Below are 17,740 nucleotides of genomic sequence, written 5' to 3'. Positions count from 1 at the left end.
CAGTGTTGGTTACATTTTGTGCTTGCTAATTTTACTGCTATTTAAAGTGATTTTACCCAATTTTCCTCCTAAATAACAATGCAATAACACTTATAAAGGAATAAAGGAACTGAAAAACACAAGACTGCAAGTACTCTGAGCTTTTCAACAAAAATATTTTTCCTTCTTCATACTGGCCAAAGCAAGCAAGCAAGCAAGCACCTATGCACTATGTATAGATATGACTGCAGCACAAAGCAAAGATATTGGCAACAAAGTCAAGCATTGACAGAGCCCTACAAATCTTGCCAATTCTGATAAGCCAACTGAAGTTTGGAAGCTGTAAATTGGAGATTATGAACAAGAAAAGAGTCTTCAGTGCAATTTTTGCTGCCAGTTGATGCAAAGATCACACAAAAATTGATGAATCAGAGCTAAAACTCCTAACCAACCTCAAGCCAGCCATTCTTTGTTCCCTGAACTTCCCTTCCATTAAACAGTTTCTAGATCTCCGAAAGTGCATGGACAGCCTAGAGCAGCACCTTATTATGCTTGATTATACTTTTATCACATAAAATCAATGCATTAGAAAAAAGCTAGAAGTGATTCACAATCAATGTCTTGACACTGATATGCCTACCGAAAATGACATTCACAGTCTCATCAACATGTCAGTCCAAGGTACTATGGAGGCAGAGAATAAAAAATATTGAACGTGTTGAATTTTCATTCCAAAACAGATGTAATACTACATGATGACATCTGCAAGCTCATTGAATGATGCAAACTTGACTCAGGGGAAAATTGTTGCGTGTCACTGCTTTGGGCCCAACAAAAACACACGTACAAAATTTTTGCTTTCAGAATTTCTAATTTATAGCCAATAACTGAATGTAAAAATAAACAAATAAATAAATATGATAAATCATACTTGTCACTTATTTTATTTAGTAATTTGTCCAAAGTCTCCACTCCAATATTGCTCTAATCAATTCCAACTTAATAAACTGTAATTATTTGCATTTAACCCGCACTGTGTGAGCTAACTGACACTGACATAAGCAAGTTGCACAGGCATATCTGTTTAGAGTGTCTACTCACTAGACAGTACATCCCCTTATACTCATGCATACAAAGATGGATTTTTTTGTAGCTATGCAGATTTAAGCAAATTAATTTAGTGCTTGCAATTTTACAGGTTATTGCTAGACAATAAAAGGGCAACATTAATATGAGTAATATTACATCAGCAGTTATAGTGCATTAAACACTCAAAACATCACTGTGTAGAAATGTTTAGCATGTAATATATACAAGATCTTTTGACAAAGATGTCACAATTTTAGGCATATCAAATTAAGAGTTTGTAGCTTTTGAATCTGAGACTGAAACTTGCACACATGGGCTGGCAAACATTAGAGGACGCATTGGTGTCCAAGTACAAGTAAGTATTATTGGGAAAACATTACAGGAGTGTAGCATTATGGGAACATACTGCTAAAACGGTATGAGACTTTTATAAAGGTCTAATCTGGTCTAGACAGTCTTCCCATAATGTGATTGCATTATGGGATATCGAGGCAATCGATGTGAAGTCATTGGCTCCAATATACAAGTAGACTAGTTGTGAAGAAACTTCACGCACAAATTTTGTTTGCTTATGCTTGGGAAAAAGGATCAAAACAAGAATATAATTTCTTGTCGAGCATAACCCAGCAGTAAAACTCTCTACAATTTGTATATGGCATTCATATCTAAGTTCCTCCCATCTTAGTAGACTATAAATTCTGGATAATGCATGTGTTTCTTGAAATTGATCTAACAGGTCCATTATATATACTTGTGTGGTGTAGTAGTAATTGTGGTACACAGCTTTCCAAGTATGTCTTGATTAATATCCCTTACAGTGAACACACAGTTTTTGGCATTTGCCTTTCTGTTTCCAGATGATATACAGCACATATCACTACCAATGCTAGCTAAGGAGAACAGCACAAATCCTGGTCACACTGAATGGTATAAAATACATGTGATCATGTCTGCACAATTTTTCTCTCTGTCACACTGATAGCGTCATGGTATGCTATAGTTACAGTTTCCTTATAATCAGCAAGTTACACATTTCTTCAAATAAAGGACTAAAATGAAACAGTTTTATGGGTAGGACTGACAGCAGAATATTGAAAACACCAGGTGGTCAGTCTATTGTGACAGTGCAGTCACAACATATCTAAAGAAGAGTGATGTGAAACCAAAGATTTCCACATGAAATAGCATTCAGGTTTACAAGTGGTCAATATTCATTTTTAGCAGTAAAAACATAATTTACTAGGAGGTGATGCTCATTTAGATACTCACTGCGAAAAAAACAAGTGATTCAGATATTTGAATTTTGTACCTTGAATAAAAGAACAACTGTAGTTTATTGTGAATTTACTGACTTGTACTAGCCAAAACTGATATATGAACTTATAAATTTTTTCATGTGACTTCCATCCATGATAGCTTGTAAACCTATAGTACATTAGTACCATGTGTGGGCTATTTTTTTTTCTGTTTTTATTAATTTTATTGTATTTTTTATAAATGTTTACACTGATTCAGAAAATAATGCTTTAGAGACCAAACATGAAACTTTTTAAATTAAAGATGTCAAGAAATTATATTCTTGGTGTAATCCTATATCCAAGTGAAAGAAAACAAAGTCTGCACCTGTAGTAATTTCAGGACTGGGCAACTCATATATAGAAGCTAATGACTTCACATCACTTGCCTTAGTATCCCATAATGCAAAGCACATATCCTTATGGCCAATTTTTAAAAAGATTGGCTTTATCTCAATGAAATATGGCAAGGAAACCAGTGTGTTTAAAACACTAGTTATGGAAGATCATACAGCTTGGGATATTTGAGCAGGTCAAAGTTTGTCAACTAAAGAAAAAGGAATGGATCATACTATCACTAACAAAACCATGAACAGGAGAAAGCACAGAGCCCTAAGATGCTCCAGGTATGGAGTATCCTAGGGATTGGTAAGGAAATCCAACAAAACAGAGTGAACCACCATATGTAGCGAATAACCAGAAGGAATTGCAAATTCAACTGCAAAGAGTACACAACAGGGTTTGCCTTAAATAAGTCTTTATATTTATATGAAGGGTCTAGAGTAGCTTTTCTCAATATTTTTACCTTGGAGGAACACATGAAATAATTTTCAGGTTGCAAGGAACACCTACATAAAAATTATTATATCTTTATTTATATATTGTAGTTAGTTATTCCCATTTGACATTATTTTGATGCCACATGGTAACTCCCATACCTCACTGGGTTTTGGGTGTGAAGCCTTCTGCTAGAAGAAGTGGTAGGGTACAGATTCCTTTTCCACAAAGAGTTAGTAGGAAGATCACAAACATCAATGCTCTTGGTGGGATTTGAACCTGCAGCCTCTTATCTGGAGAGTGGATACACTAACCACTTTGGCCAACAAGACTGGGGTGCACGCATACACATATTATTTATCCAACTAATTTTTTTCAATCATGATCGACCTCGAGGAACACTAGGGTTCCATGGAACTCCAGTCGGGAAATTCTGGTCTAGAGCAACAATATGAGTTCTTAATAGATCTTGTATCCAAACATGGATGATGTTGCCTAGATCTTTTGTAGTAAGAATGGCAAAATCCATATTAGTGGTTAAAATTAACTAGTAGGCTTCCAAGTGACAAAGAAGTTGGATGTTCATTTCTGTGATTATCATACTTTCTCCATTAGTATGATAGAACTTAAGGGCAAGGGAATGAGAACTTGATGGTTAGCTTTAATATACGTAAAATGTTCAATAAGTTATAAGACTATATTTATACAGAAAACAGATTACCTTTAATCGTCATCATTTACATGGTCTTTTTCGAAGTAACTACCATGAGACGCGATGCATTTATCCAACGTTGCATCCACTTCTTAAACAGATGCGAAAGTCCATTTTTTGAGAGTTCTTTCCAAACCGCCTCCGCAGCTTTTACACATGCTTTGTTGCTTTCGAAATGGCGGTCTCTTAGTAGTTTCTTGAGCTGAGGAAACAGCCAGAAATCACACAGTGCGAGATTAGGACTATATAGAGGGTGTGGTAGGATATCTATGCAAAATGTCCACTACACAACCAGCAACATGTGGCCTTGCATTGCATTATCGTGGTGCAATAAGAAGCCATTCTTCAGCAATGGATGCTTCCTTTTGACGTGCTGTACCATTGTCCGTAAAACATCCACATAGTATGATCCGTTTACAGTATTCCCAGGTTCTACAGCATGTTGGTAAACAATGCCTTCGTAGTCAAAAAACATTATGGTCATAACTTTACCAGCCGATTTTACAGTTTTCGCTTTCTTGGGGGTAGGCGAAGACGGATGCTTCCATTCACTGCTTTGTTGTTCCATTGTAGGGTCATAGTGATACAACCAAGCTTCATCTGCTGTAATGATGTGTTTTAAGAAGTTGTCGCCTTCTTGTTCCAGTCTTTCTTTCCATTCTGTGCACACATCCACTCGATGCTGCATTTGCTCCGGTGTCAAGAGTTTGGGAATCCATCAGGCGCAAACACGTTTCAGTCCCAAATGTTCAGCCATGATTGAGTGAACACTTCCCACAGAAATATTCAGGACAACATGCAGCTGGCATACTGTAATTCTGCGATCCTCCTTGATGATAATCGCTGCTGTGTTGATCAATGTCTCTGTGATGGACGTTGAAGGTCTTCCCTCACGTTCAAGATCTTCCACATTTTGCCTTCCTTCCTTAAAAGTTTTATGCCAGTAAAAAACACTTGCCCTCGACATTGCTTCATTGTGGAAAGCTTCACGTATCATGTTAAAAGTGTCTGATGCAGATTTTTGTAAACGCACACAAAATTTAATCGCATAACGCTGTTCCAAGGACGTTTCCATTTCGACGACTTGTAGGCGCGCCGAAACAAGCTTGCGTTTAGTCACGTGACACTCTGGCACATCAGCCCGTATACGCCATCTATCAACCTCTTTTGTTAATACAGACAGCAACATTTCTTTATTCCACAGAAATTAATATTGTGATGAGTGGTTTTGCGACAGTAAAATTAGTCTTATTACTTACCGAACAGCCCTCGTACATTTTTATAAAAGATTGTAAAGACGGATGAGTATGAAAGATCATAAAGACAATAAAGATGCTAATTTTGGAACATAAATTTTAAGCACAGTTGGCTTGGGAGTCAAAACCAAAAGGCTTCTTAGCATTCGAGCTATTTAGGATTCTTCTAATGTCTTTCAGAGGAAAAATCAAAAAATAAATTCAGTCAGTTGTTCTTGGTGTTAAAGCAGGAGTATTTTGCCTTGGTCATCTAGAAAGGACTTAAAGCAGCGGTTCTTAACCTTTTTTTTTCCTGGCACCCCCTTTCAACTATTTGTACGGCCTGTGCCCCATGCTCAATTTTACACTGGGTTAATGACTGAATAATATAATTATAATATATTATTAGGCAAACCTAAATTACCATCAACATATCTGAACTGATAGTTAATTAAAAATTAATGACTTTAATACAAATTAATTTTTTACTCAAAAAAGATGTTAACTTACTGTATTTAATAAGCCAATCATTAATGGCTATCCTGAGCCTGAAGAGATCCTGCTAATTTTTCAATATCAGATTCAATGTTTGATAAATGAAGTCTCAGGTCTCCTCTTTCACTTATTTGCAATCTGTTTTGATGCATAGCTAAAAATTGCAACACGATTCTGAATCCTTTCTCGACCAAGTATAAAGAAGGAAAAGCAATGAGCAGTAATTTTATTTCTTGCCAAAGCAGAGGATTCTTGCACTGCATGTTTGGCCAGAATCTTTCATACCCACATCATAGCAATTGTACCTGAGCTTGAAAATCATTTTTTAAGTCAATAAATTCTTCATACAAATCTGAATGAACAAAAGTGGCATCAGAAAGAAATGTATTTATGATCCAATCGGGTATTTTAAGCTCATCAAAGTCTTTGAATCTGATCATCATGTCTTCTTTCAGTGTCAGAAGATTGGAGTCTCCTATCAGAAGATGGAAGCAATAAAAATCCAAATCTACATCTCTACATCTAATATTAAATCATCATCTATTATTCGTAGACTTGGGAACTGTAGAAAATTTTGTCTTGCAATGCTCTGCTTGTAGAATATTAATTTGCTGATAAAAGCATTTACAATTCTCTCTTTAATAAGATTCATGTAGCTTACCTGCAATTTGATGTTAACCTAATTTAATTTGGTGAAAATATCGGAAAGATATGTGATGTCAACCTTTTCCTTTTTTAGAAAAATACACATGTTCTCATCATGTGAATTAAGAAATTCCAAAACAGTATCATAGAAATCATTAAAGAGTCGCAGACAGTTTCAATTTGAGAGCCATCTAGCTTCAGTGTGAAGCAAAAGACGCTCAACTTCTTCATTTTCATGGCAAAGTTCCTCAAAAATACAGGTATTCAATGACTGGACTTTTATTTTATTTACTGCTGTAATAACATCATCCAAAATCTTATGCAGTCTACTGCTAAGATGTTTTACACCAAGTTCTGTCTATGAAGAATGCAGTGAATTATAAAGATATTTGGAACTGCTTCTTTTAAATGTGCTATAAATTCACAGTGATGACCAATCATAGCTAGTGCTCCATCAGTTGTACATACAATAATGTTTGTAAGAGGAATGCTTTCAGCATTAAAAATTGTAGAACCTTTTGTGTCAATTTTCAGTTGTTTAACAAATAGAAACTCTTCAATAATTTCTTCATTATCCTATCCTATCAGTGGTCCTAACACACACTTAACAGTTAGGACCAGTCCTAACAGAACTGGTCCTAACTAACAAAGCACCCACGACCTTTCCAAGCATTCTTGGACTTCGCAACTGCTACTGCAACTCAAGGATAAGGTGGTTAGTCCTATGGCCTCCATATGTGTTCTATGTCTGTAAATGCATGTGTCCAAGGGATCAGTTTGCCTGTTCTGATGGTAATCAAACCAGGCCTTTCCAACCAAAGGGCTTCGTCTATACCGACTGAGCTATGGAGGATCATTTCTTCATTAGTATTTATACAATGCACATAGGCTATGGTTTTTGAATCATCATAAAGTTATTTTTTTGTTCAATATCCTTTCCCTTTCATCAATCCTTGTTAATACTGAACTATTGCTGAGAGGACCTGATGATGTCATATTACTTTTGCCTGGGTCAATCATCGTATCTAAAACTTCATTTATAGCCAGTAAGACTAGAATTAATTTTGGAAGTTGACAAGTCAAATCCCTTCTCTTGTTGGTTACTTTGTTTTGCAACCAACCCTTTAAGTCCAGGATGATTTTTAAATTTAATCTTTAATTTGCAAAAGTACTCGACATCCTTTTTTGCTTTATTTGGATGCTTTGTTCTTAAATGCTCAATCAATCTCGAAGGCTTTATTCCTTGTTTGAAAGTTTTTCAAATATTAAGCACACTAGTAATTGCTCATTATTTATAAGATGGAATAACTTCATATTTTAATTATTCACTTGAATATTGACAACACTTTCTTTTTTCACTCATTTTAATGGGCTACAGTGCTACACAATATCAATGAAGTGTGCCGCACAATACCATGGGCTAGATGTAAAGTGGAAATCAGGGTAGTCAAGATAGGCGTTAAGAAAAGTAATAGATTGCTCATAAAAATAGTGGATTCTGCTAAAAATAGCCCAAATTAGTTATTTTCAGTGTAAAAAATTCAGACCAAAAAACAACCCAATTACTTATTGTTTAGAATTTTTACACTGAAAGTTAAGTAGTGAATAAATTTGAACAGTATTGCCAGACATACAATATTCTGAACAGTGCTGACAAACATATAATATAAATAGGGATGCCAGATTAAATACCAAAATTATTGCTTTTATTATATTAGTAGTATTATAATGCTTACTGCCCCCCCCCCCTAATGCCTACCGCTCCTTCAGCATTCACAGCACCCCTCGGGGGCACTACTTCCCAGGTTAAGAACCACTGACTGTAAGAATGATGATAGATTAATTGTGTCTTTGGGTAATGTTACATAGTAACATCTTCTCTCTGTATGTATATGTATGTGTGTGTGTGAGAGAGAGAGAGAGAGAGAGAACATGGGTAGACAGAAGTTGCACACTCAATGGCCTAGTTATGGGACTAGAAAGCATCATTAAGCTGTCAAGTTTTCTGCACTTGGCCCCTGAAAAATATTATTTGGATTTGTTGATGGTATTTTGCAGAATATTGTAGTGTGGGATGGAATTGAAGATGGGGGTTTTGGTTTTGATTTACTTGTGATGAGATGAATTGGGAAACGAAAGCCTTCATTCCAGTAAGAAATATTCAGTTATTTGTCTGAAGCAAATGTTTCGATAAAAAAGAAAGAAAGAAAAGAATAAACAAGCAAAGAAAAAGTTGTCTTAAAATCATGGAAGCCATTCCATTTGACACCACACATACACACACACAGTCAAACTGGATAGAGACATTGAAATGACCAGGAAACACAACTTTGCTGTTTGGGCATTTGGATAACATAAAATCATACTTCAAAGAACTCTCACGTAAAAACTTTATGATTTTTCATATGCATGGCATTGAAACATTTTAAAACCATTGAATATTTTTGTGGCCTTTCACACCCTCGGAAAAATCTTCACCTTTCTTACTTCTCCTAAGTACAAGCTTCCACCTCTCCGTAATCCAGATTCCTTGCTCTTGTGGGTTATCTTATTTTGGACAAACTGGCAGAGTTGCTTTCATTTGTCTAGAACAGTGGTCGGCAACCTTTTTAATATGAAGGGCGCAATACTGCAGGCGCCAAGACGACTCCTCCTGATTTAAATAATTAAACTTAAAATTACAGTTGGCATGAATGGTTTGAAATGTCTTTCTATATTACTTTTTTTAGAATAGCCACACTATTATTGAATAATAAACAAATACATTTGCTTTGCTTTATCAATCATAATGGCAAATGTATTTGTTTGATATGCATGTATCTGTCAGATCAGACGCATCTGATCTGACAGATACATGCTAATTGTTAACATGAATATTCTCTAACGGTTAAAGAATATTCACATTAGCATGTATCTGTCATATCAGATGCGAGCGCCCGAGTGGATGAGATACCTCTGATCATAAGTAGTTTGAGTTGTTGACGTCGTTTAGTTATCAATGCAACCACTCTCACTACCCTTCACACCATTTCTAAACATTGTTAAAACCCTTTGTTTTTTAGTATGTGTGTTTGTTGAATCACTCCTACTATCAGTGCAAATACTTTGGTTTACAAAGATATTTCTAACCCTTTATAATGGATGTCATGAGCCCTCGGTAATTTTAAAATTTTATATTGTGGTCTTCATATTAAAAAGGTTGCTGATCTCTGCAAGATGTGCTTTACATTTATGGAAAATACTAAGGAAAGAGGTCTGGAGCTTGCTCCACCTTTACTACGAGTTGTCCATAAGGCACTACTTATGCTTGCATCTGCCGAAACTTTTAGTTTCTATATATTCGGCATGAAACTCTTGCAGTTTCTATATTCAGCTATGAAATAATGTTGGATTCAATATTCACTTAATTTGCATTCTCATGTATTATATTTGCAGTGTTTTTTCTTTATGTTTTCTTGCATTTTAACACATACTAGTAAAGAATGTATCTCTCAGATATACTGCGATCTACACTACAAAATTACCATTGCGAGCTCCATAGCAGTTTACAATAATTTCTCTGAGGGCACACTAAAAATTCACTGCGGGCACCATGGCGCCCACCGGCACTGCATTGCTGACCTCTGGTCTAGAAGAACACGTCTTAAATTAAATATCACAAGCCTGAATAGTCTGGACTGCAGAGAATGTTACTGACAACTAAACAAAGAGTTTATTAGAACAAGCCAAGTCCTTTCCTCATAGAATATCTTTATAAAGAAACATGTGAAACTTTACTTCACTGTTCTAACTTAAACAGATCCGATGGTCTATGCCTATATCCTTTGCAGGAGATAGTACTTTTCCTAACTATATTTTGTTGATGTAGACATTTATATAATTTTTTTTAATAAGATAGGAAATTATTGAACATATTTAGTTATCTTACATTAGCTACTCAAGTGGTTTTTTAGAATCGTCTGCTATTGTTTAATTGCTGTTCTGTGATCATGTACTGACAATGCCTATGATACTTAGCCATTACCTACAAACGTTATAGTAATATAAAGTTTGTAATAAAGTTTTACATTAGTTTTACTCCAGTTTTAGAATTCTTCTGATGATGCCAACTCATGGTATTTCATTATTGAAAAAAAATAGGAAAAAAAAAAAAAGAATGGTTATCAGAATCTAGAGAGTGACAGAAAAAGCAAATGAATGCAAGTAATTGGAACAAGGAACTTCCTCCAATCACACCCATTTACTGGAAGTGCAGAGTGAAAAGAGAGGATTCGGGGTTTGGCATTCTCTGATACAGGATGTCAGATATGACAAATATGCAGGTTCTACCCTTGTGTTAGGAGGAATTATGCACAAATGTAGTTTGGCAGTAGTTTCTGAGGCAAACATTTATTAGAAATGAGTTCAGATGTCTGTAAGTGGTGTGCATATAGTTAAGATTATGGATGATGATGAAGTGAATGTGGAAATTTTTTTGTTGTTGTCATTTGTTTTTGGAATGGGATTTTTTATATTTTTATTTTTTGTTATCTTTACTTATTTGGTTAGAGGGTTTGTCCGCAGTGTTAATGAAATTATGATTTACATCGGATGGGAAAAAGAACATGGAAAAAATTATGAAAAAAAAAAAAAACACATGAACATGCACTGTTGGATAAAAATACTCAAAGGTATATCTTCCGAGAGTGACCAGTCTCCAATCCGCTGCATGGTTTCAATAGTGTCCCCTGCAATACCACTATACTTGGACTCGGAGTAAACTGCTGCCTGGATTATTCACTAACTGGTCAGGAGGCCTGATGCATTACCATCTCGTTTGATCTCATGTATCCAAGCAGCTAGCCTCCAGGTTCACTTTAATGTGCAACCCTGAATTAGGGAGGGCAGATACCTACAGTGTATTTAGCATTGCATATGGCTGTTACACTCCATGTAAGAAGAGCAGGGACAGATGGAATATGAATTTCCAACTGTCCCTGGACAGAGAAAAATATTTTGGGAAAATTTGGAGAAAAGAGCAAAGCTAACAATAATGGCAAATACCTGTTAGATTTCTGCTCAGGACACGGACTGGTTATTACTAACACAATTTCCAATAAAAATGTGCACAAATTCACATGGAGAAAAGAGGCAAGGAATAAGAAAAGTCTCACTGACTATGTTATTGTTGACAGTGAGTTTTTTCCCTGGTGCAGGACACAAGTGTGTACAGAGGATTTGAAATTGGAAGTGATCACCATTTAGTCTTCAGTAAGATAAAATTGAGTTTCATATTGAAAAGAAGAAGAATGTATAGGAAAGTTTTAAAGTGAATAAAAGATGAGCAGGTCTCAGATGTGAACTGTAGACTAAAATAGGCAAACATTATTCAAGAAAAAAATGAAAGATTTTGAGAACAGGAACCAAACCTTGGAGATTCACTGGCAAGCCCTGAAGAAAACACTGATTGATTCAGTCAGCAAGGTATATGATGAGGTTGTGTGCAAGGATAGAAAAATCAGAACTCCATGGTGGACACAGGATGTTAAAGAGGCAGTGAATGGAAAAGAAGAAAGCATATGAAAAGTTCCTGGAAAATAGGTCAGCTTATGTTCTTAGAGAATACAAAGACAAATGTAAGAAAGCTAAACATTGTGTAAAACTAGCTCAAACAAAAGTCATAGGAAGACTTTGGTAACAAACATAGAAAATAAATATCAAGTAGGTGGCAAGATATTCTGGAAGTTGTTGTAGAAGCTCAGAAATGCAGGAAAATGTACCTTTATTAGAGATGATAAAGGTACATGAAAACTGGAGAAAAAGATATCCGTGAAGTATGAGGTAATTTACTTCGAAAAACTGCTAAAATGATGGTAAAAACACTCAATAGGCATGCAATCAGGAATACACATGCATACTTAAAGTAAAAAAAGCCAGCATAGATGATATTCTACCAGAAATGCTCAAGGATGGAAGTATAAGAGTTTTACAGTGGCTGCACTGCATAATTCAGAAGTTCTGGATAGAGAGACAAATTCCAGGTGATTGGGGCTCTTATAATACCCATATATAAAAAGAGAAATAAAACAATGTGAGAATTAAGAAGTATTTCTCTACTGAGTGTTCCTGGTACGATTTAAGCAAGTATACTTGAGAAACAGTTCAGAAGGATTGTGAAAGAAAAGCTTGGCAATCAACAAGCTGGATTCCGGTCAAATAGAGGCTATCAGGATCAGATTTTCACTTTACGACAAATAGCTGCTTAAGGGTCAAAGCTGTATAACTGAGAGGAGACCTCCACATAGCCTTTAAAGGAATGAAGAGAGCTGACCAGGGCTTCTGACCTATTGTCCAATCCTCACCTTTTCGTGGTGCACCCTGTTGGGTATTTACCAGGAAACGAATGAGGATGGGCTGTCAATTTGGGATTTAGCCGACCAAATTGTATTCTTATTGGCTTAAACCAAACTATAAAATGATGGTAAAACATCCCATTTGACAAAATTTCATGCCGGCTGGGGCGTCGCCCGGTTAAACAAGCCCCCCCATTGTTTTCACCAGGGTGAACAGCGAAAAGTCAGCTACTGTAACAAATCTGAAAAAACATCCCAACTCAACATCACCAGAGTTAAAGATCAGTACTATCAACATAAGAACCCTGAATGGCAAAGAAATGGAGCTAGCTGAGGAATTAGATAAGTACCAGATCGACATAATAGGGGTGACTGAAACAAAAAAGACAAAAACTGGTGAGATCTTTCTGAGCAATAAATACAAAATGTTACATTCAGGCAATGACAATCAAGGAAAAGAAGGTGAAACCATTGTATTCAACACTAAATATGAGGCTAATCATCTTGAATGGCAGGCAGTCTCAAGTAGAATGATGTGGGCAAATATGAGAATGGGGAACTGGACAATGAGACTTATTTGTGCCTATGGTCCCACACAAGGATCTACTAAGGTAGAAGTGGAGGAATTTTTTAATGCTTTAGAGAAAGCATCTGACACAATGAAAAAAGAAAAGTTGGTCCTTGTTGGGGATCTAAATAGCAGAGTAGGAAATAAATGTCAGACATACAGAAATAATTTGGGAAAATTTGGAGAAAAGAGCAAAGCTAATAATAATGGCAAATATTTGTTGGATTTCTGCTCAGGACATGGACTGGTTATTAATAACACCATGTTCCAACATAAAAATGTGCACAAATTCACATGGAGAGAAGAGGAAAGGAATAAGAAAAGTCTCATTGACTATGTTATTGTTAATAGTGATGTTTTCTTCCTTGTGCAGGACACTAGAGTGTACAGAGGATTTGAAATTGGAAGTGATCACTATTTAGTCTTGAGCAGGATAAAATTCAAATTCATATTGAAAAGAATAACATGCAAGGAAGCTTTAAAGCAAATAAAAGTTGAACATCTCTCAGATGTGTATTGCAGACTAAAATACACAAAGATTATTGAAGAAAGAATGAAAGAGTTGGAGAACAGGAACCAAACTTTAGAGATTTAGTGGCAAGCCTTCAAGAAAACCTTGATTGATTCAGCCAGAGAGGCATGTGGTCAGGATGTCTGCAAGGATAGAAAAATCAGAACTCCATGGTAGACAGAGGAAGTTAAAGAGGCAGTGAAGGAAAAGAAGAAAGCATATCAAAAGTTCCTGGCAAATAAGTCAGCTTGTGCTCTTAGAGAATACAGAGACAAATGTAAGAAAGCTAAACACTGTGTAAAAGTAGCTAAACAAAAGTTATGTGAGGACTTTGGCAAGAACATAGAAAATAAATATCAAGGTGGAAAATATTTTGGAGGTTATTGAAGAAGCTTAGAAATGGAGGAAAGAGTACTGTAAAAGGAGTTAGACATGATACAGGTGACATGACAAAGATATCCTTGAAGTATGGAGTAATTACTTTGAGAAATTGCTAAACGAAACAAGCAGTGATAGCACAGTGGTAAAAAACACTGAACAGGCCAGTCAGGAATACATATCCATACTGGAAGTAGAAAAGCCATTCAAAGGCTTAAAATGTGGAAAGGCAGCAGGAGTAGATGATATTCGACCAGAAATGCTGAAGTATGTTGGTATAAAAGTCTTGGAGTGGCTGCACTGCATAGTTCAGAAGGCTTGGACAGAGGGACGAATTCCTGATGATTAAAGTAGACCTCTCATAGTACCCATATATAAAAAGAGAAATAAAACTGAATGTGAGAATTACAGAGGTATTTCCCTGCTGAGTGTTCCTGGTAAGATATATGCAGTATACTTGAGAAACGGTTGAAAAGAATTGTAGAAGAAAAGCTTAGTGAAGAACAAGCTGGATTCCAGCCAAATAGAGGCTGTCAGGATCAGATCTTTGCTTTATGACAAATAGTGCAGAAATCATGGGAATATAACAAAGATCTCTATTTGAGTTTTGTAGATCTAGAAAAAGGCATATGATAAGATGCCAAGAGAGAAGCTATTCACTATGCTACAGTTATATGGTGTCAATGGAGCATTATATCAAGCAATGCTTAGTTTTTATAATGAGTTGTAAGTCAGCAGTTAGAATTGAAAGAAGTACAGGAAGATGGTTTAATGTTAAATCTGGTGTGTGACAAGGATGTACATTATCCCCTCTGTTATTGATTATCTATATAGATCACATTATGAAGGAAAGTGATATTAAGCATGATATCAAAATTGGAGATGTTAATGTCAGCTCTTTGCTGTATGCGGACGATGTTATACTTATCAATAAATCCACTACGAGTCTGCAAGATTCTCTGATTATATTGAATAACTGTTGTAATAGATATGATATGAAGGTCAGCAATAAAAAGACAAAGACAATGAAAATAGGCAAAATCTTTGAAAATGTCAACTGCACTGTGAACGGAGAACCTGTGGAACAAGTAAAACATTTCACCTACTTAGGCACGATTTTTAGTGAAGATGGTAAATTAAATATGGAAATAGACAACAGAATCAATAAAGATGGTATAGTAGGAAGTCAATTGAATAAATTCATATGGAATAAGAGAGAAATTAGTAAGAAAACTAAATTATCTGCATACAAGACAGTGTTCAAACCAATTTTAACTTATGGATCTGAGAGCTGGGTTAGAAGTAAAACACTTGATCAAAGACTAGAGACTGCAGATATGAGAGTCCTGAGAAAGATTAGAGGTGTGAACAGATGGCATCAATGGCAATATCATATTAAAAATGAGGATATTAGGAAAGAACTTGACATTGTCAGCATCCAGGAATGCGTTAGCAGAGCTAATCTCAGGTGTCATTTAAACAGAATGGGCGAGGAAAGATTGGCAAAACAAGTGTTCTCTGCCAGGTTGGCAGGAAAACGACCCAGAGGAAGACCAAGATATAGGTGGTTTGATAGGGTACAAAGTGCCTTAGACGACAGAAATATAAGATCTGATAATATTGGAGTCTTGACAAGTAACAGACTGATCTGGAGGAAAATTGTACATAGGAAGTTAGTAATGATGTAAATTTTTCATGTAGTACTATCATATCCTGTACACCCCTTGAGGGACATGGCAGGAATTTGATGATGATGATGGAAAATATTCAGTTATTTGCTGATGATGCAAAACTGAAGAAAGAAACAGTCTATGATGAAGATATCCTGCAGGATGATTTAAATAAGTTGGCATTGTGGGGGAACTAAGATTGTCAATTTAATGTTGGAAAATGTAAGGTTTTGCATTTCGAGTTGAAATATTGATGGCCATACCACACTGGATTGCAGGAAATTGATGAGGCTAGGGACCTGGGGATAATGGTGGACAAAAAGTCAAACTTCACATGGCACATTGCAAAAGTTGGTAAAATAGCTCAAAAGATTACTGGGATGTTGAAAAACAGGCTAACAAGTAAATATAGGGATGTTATTATCCCTCTTTCTAAGGCTATGCATCTTGACTACTGTGAACAGTTTTGATGACCTGGGTTTCTTGGGGATCAGGAGATGGTAGAGAGGATTCAGATATGAGTGACCAAGCTGGTGACACGTCAGTGGAATGTACGCTATGAGGATAGGTTGAAGGTGTGTGGGTTTGGTTGATAGCTAGAAAAGAAGGGCCAGCTTATAACATATTAAAGGGGTTTTATAAAATTGATGCAAAGGAAAATTTTCAATACACAACAGAAAACTAGCAATCACCTGTGGAAGTTGTGTAAGGGTGTATGGATTAGATTTTTTTGCATAGAGAGAGAGAGAGAGATGGGAGAAAATGGATTGCTAGAAATAGTTGCGAGTTCCCTGACAATGAATGAGTTTAAGAAAAGGTATGATAGGTCTTGTGTGTAAAATATTTAGCTTGGGTTGATGAGTCTCTGGACTCAATGAAGATACCATATAAAAAAATAATAATAATAAAATCCTTAACATTCCCTGCATTCACAATGTTTTGATAATGTGTTCCATTCACTCACAATTTTCCATGTAAAAACTCTACTCTTTACACTCTTGGTAATGTCAATGGCTTTGTTCCTGACTGGTCATGCTCTATTAATAATACATACTGACATTCAACAGATTAACAGTATCAAAGCACTTTTTCTCTACTAGGTTCTCATAGTGTATCTTATCTGTTGCCAAAACTAGAACTCCAAGTTCAAACATCATGAACTTTTTAGGACCTCAACATCAAATTCTTTATATGTGCCCTCTGGGGAGGTACAGGATAATTATGATAGTACTACATGAAAAAGTTATACCATTACTAACTTCTGACAAACAATTTTCCTCCAAATTAATCTGTTATCTGTCAAGAGTCCAACATTATCAGATCTCATATTTCTGTCTTTTAAGGCACTTTTTTACTGCATCACTCCACCTACATCTTTAACTTCCTCTGCGTCTTTTTTTCCTGCTGCCTGGCAAAGAACACTTGTTTCACTAATCTTTCCTCTCCCATTCTGTTTAAGTGACCATACCACCTGAGATTAGATCTACTAACACATTCTTGAATGCTAAGAATACCAAGTTCTTTCCTAATTTCCACATTTTTAATGTGATATTGATCACTCCATTAATCTTTCTCAGAACTCTCATATCAGAGGTCTCCAGTCTTTGATCAAGAGTTTTATTTCTAACCAAGCTCTCAAATCCATAAGTTAAAATTAGTTTGAACACCCTTGTATACAGCTAATTTAGTTTTTTGACTAATTTCTTTCTTACTCTATATAAATTTATTCAGCTAACTACCTGCTATACTAGCTTTACTAACTCTGTTGTCTATTTCCATATTTAATTTATAATCTTCCCTAAACATTATGCCCAAATAGCTTAAATGTTTTACTTGTTGTACAGGTTCACCATTAAAGGTATAATTAATAGTTTCAATGTTTCTGCCTATTTTCATTGTCTTTGTATTTTTACTGCTGATTTTCATACCAAATTTATTACAACAGTCATTCAATTTAGTTAGGGGAATCTTGCAGACTGCACTAGATTTATTCAGAAGTATATCATCATCTGCAAAAAGTGAGGAGCTAAGATTAACATTGCCAATTTTGATAT

The 17,740-nt window shown here is 35.7% G+C and overlaps 1 protein-coding gene across 1 annotated transcript in view; it reads right to left on the bottom strand.

The window, feature by feature from the left end:
• LOC150109194 (serine/threonine-protein kinase A-Raf-like) overlaps positions 1–17,740 on the bottom strand; it is a 344,481-nt gene that overhangs the window by 261,179 nt on the left and 65,562 nt on the right. The gene's annotated exons all lie outside the window — the stretch shown is intronic.

This window comes from Typopeltis vanoorti, chromosome 2 (assembly GCF_054136105.1).
Source record: "Typopeltis vanoorti isolate ZY-2024b chromosome 2, IOZ_Tvanoo_1.0, whole genome shotgun sequence".
Classification (NCBI taxonomy): Eukaryota; Metazoa; Arthropoda; class Arachnida; order Uropygi; family Thelyphonidae; genus Typopeltis; species Typopeltis vanoorti.
The sequence above is the reverse complement of the archived record's forward strand: the minus strand, read 5'-3'. Positions and strand labels throughout refer to the sequence as shown.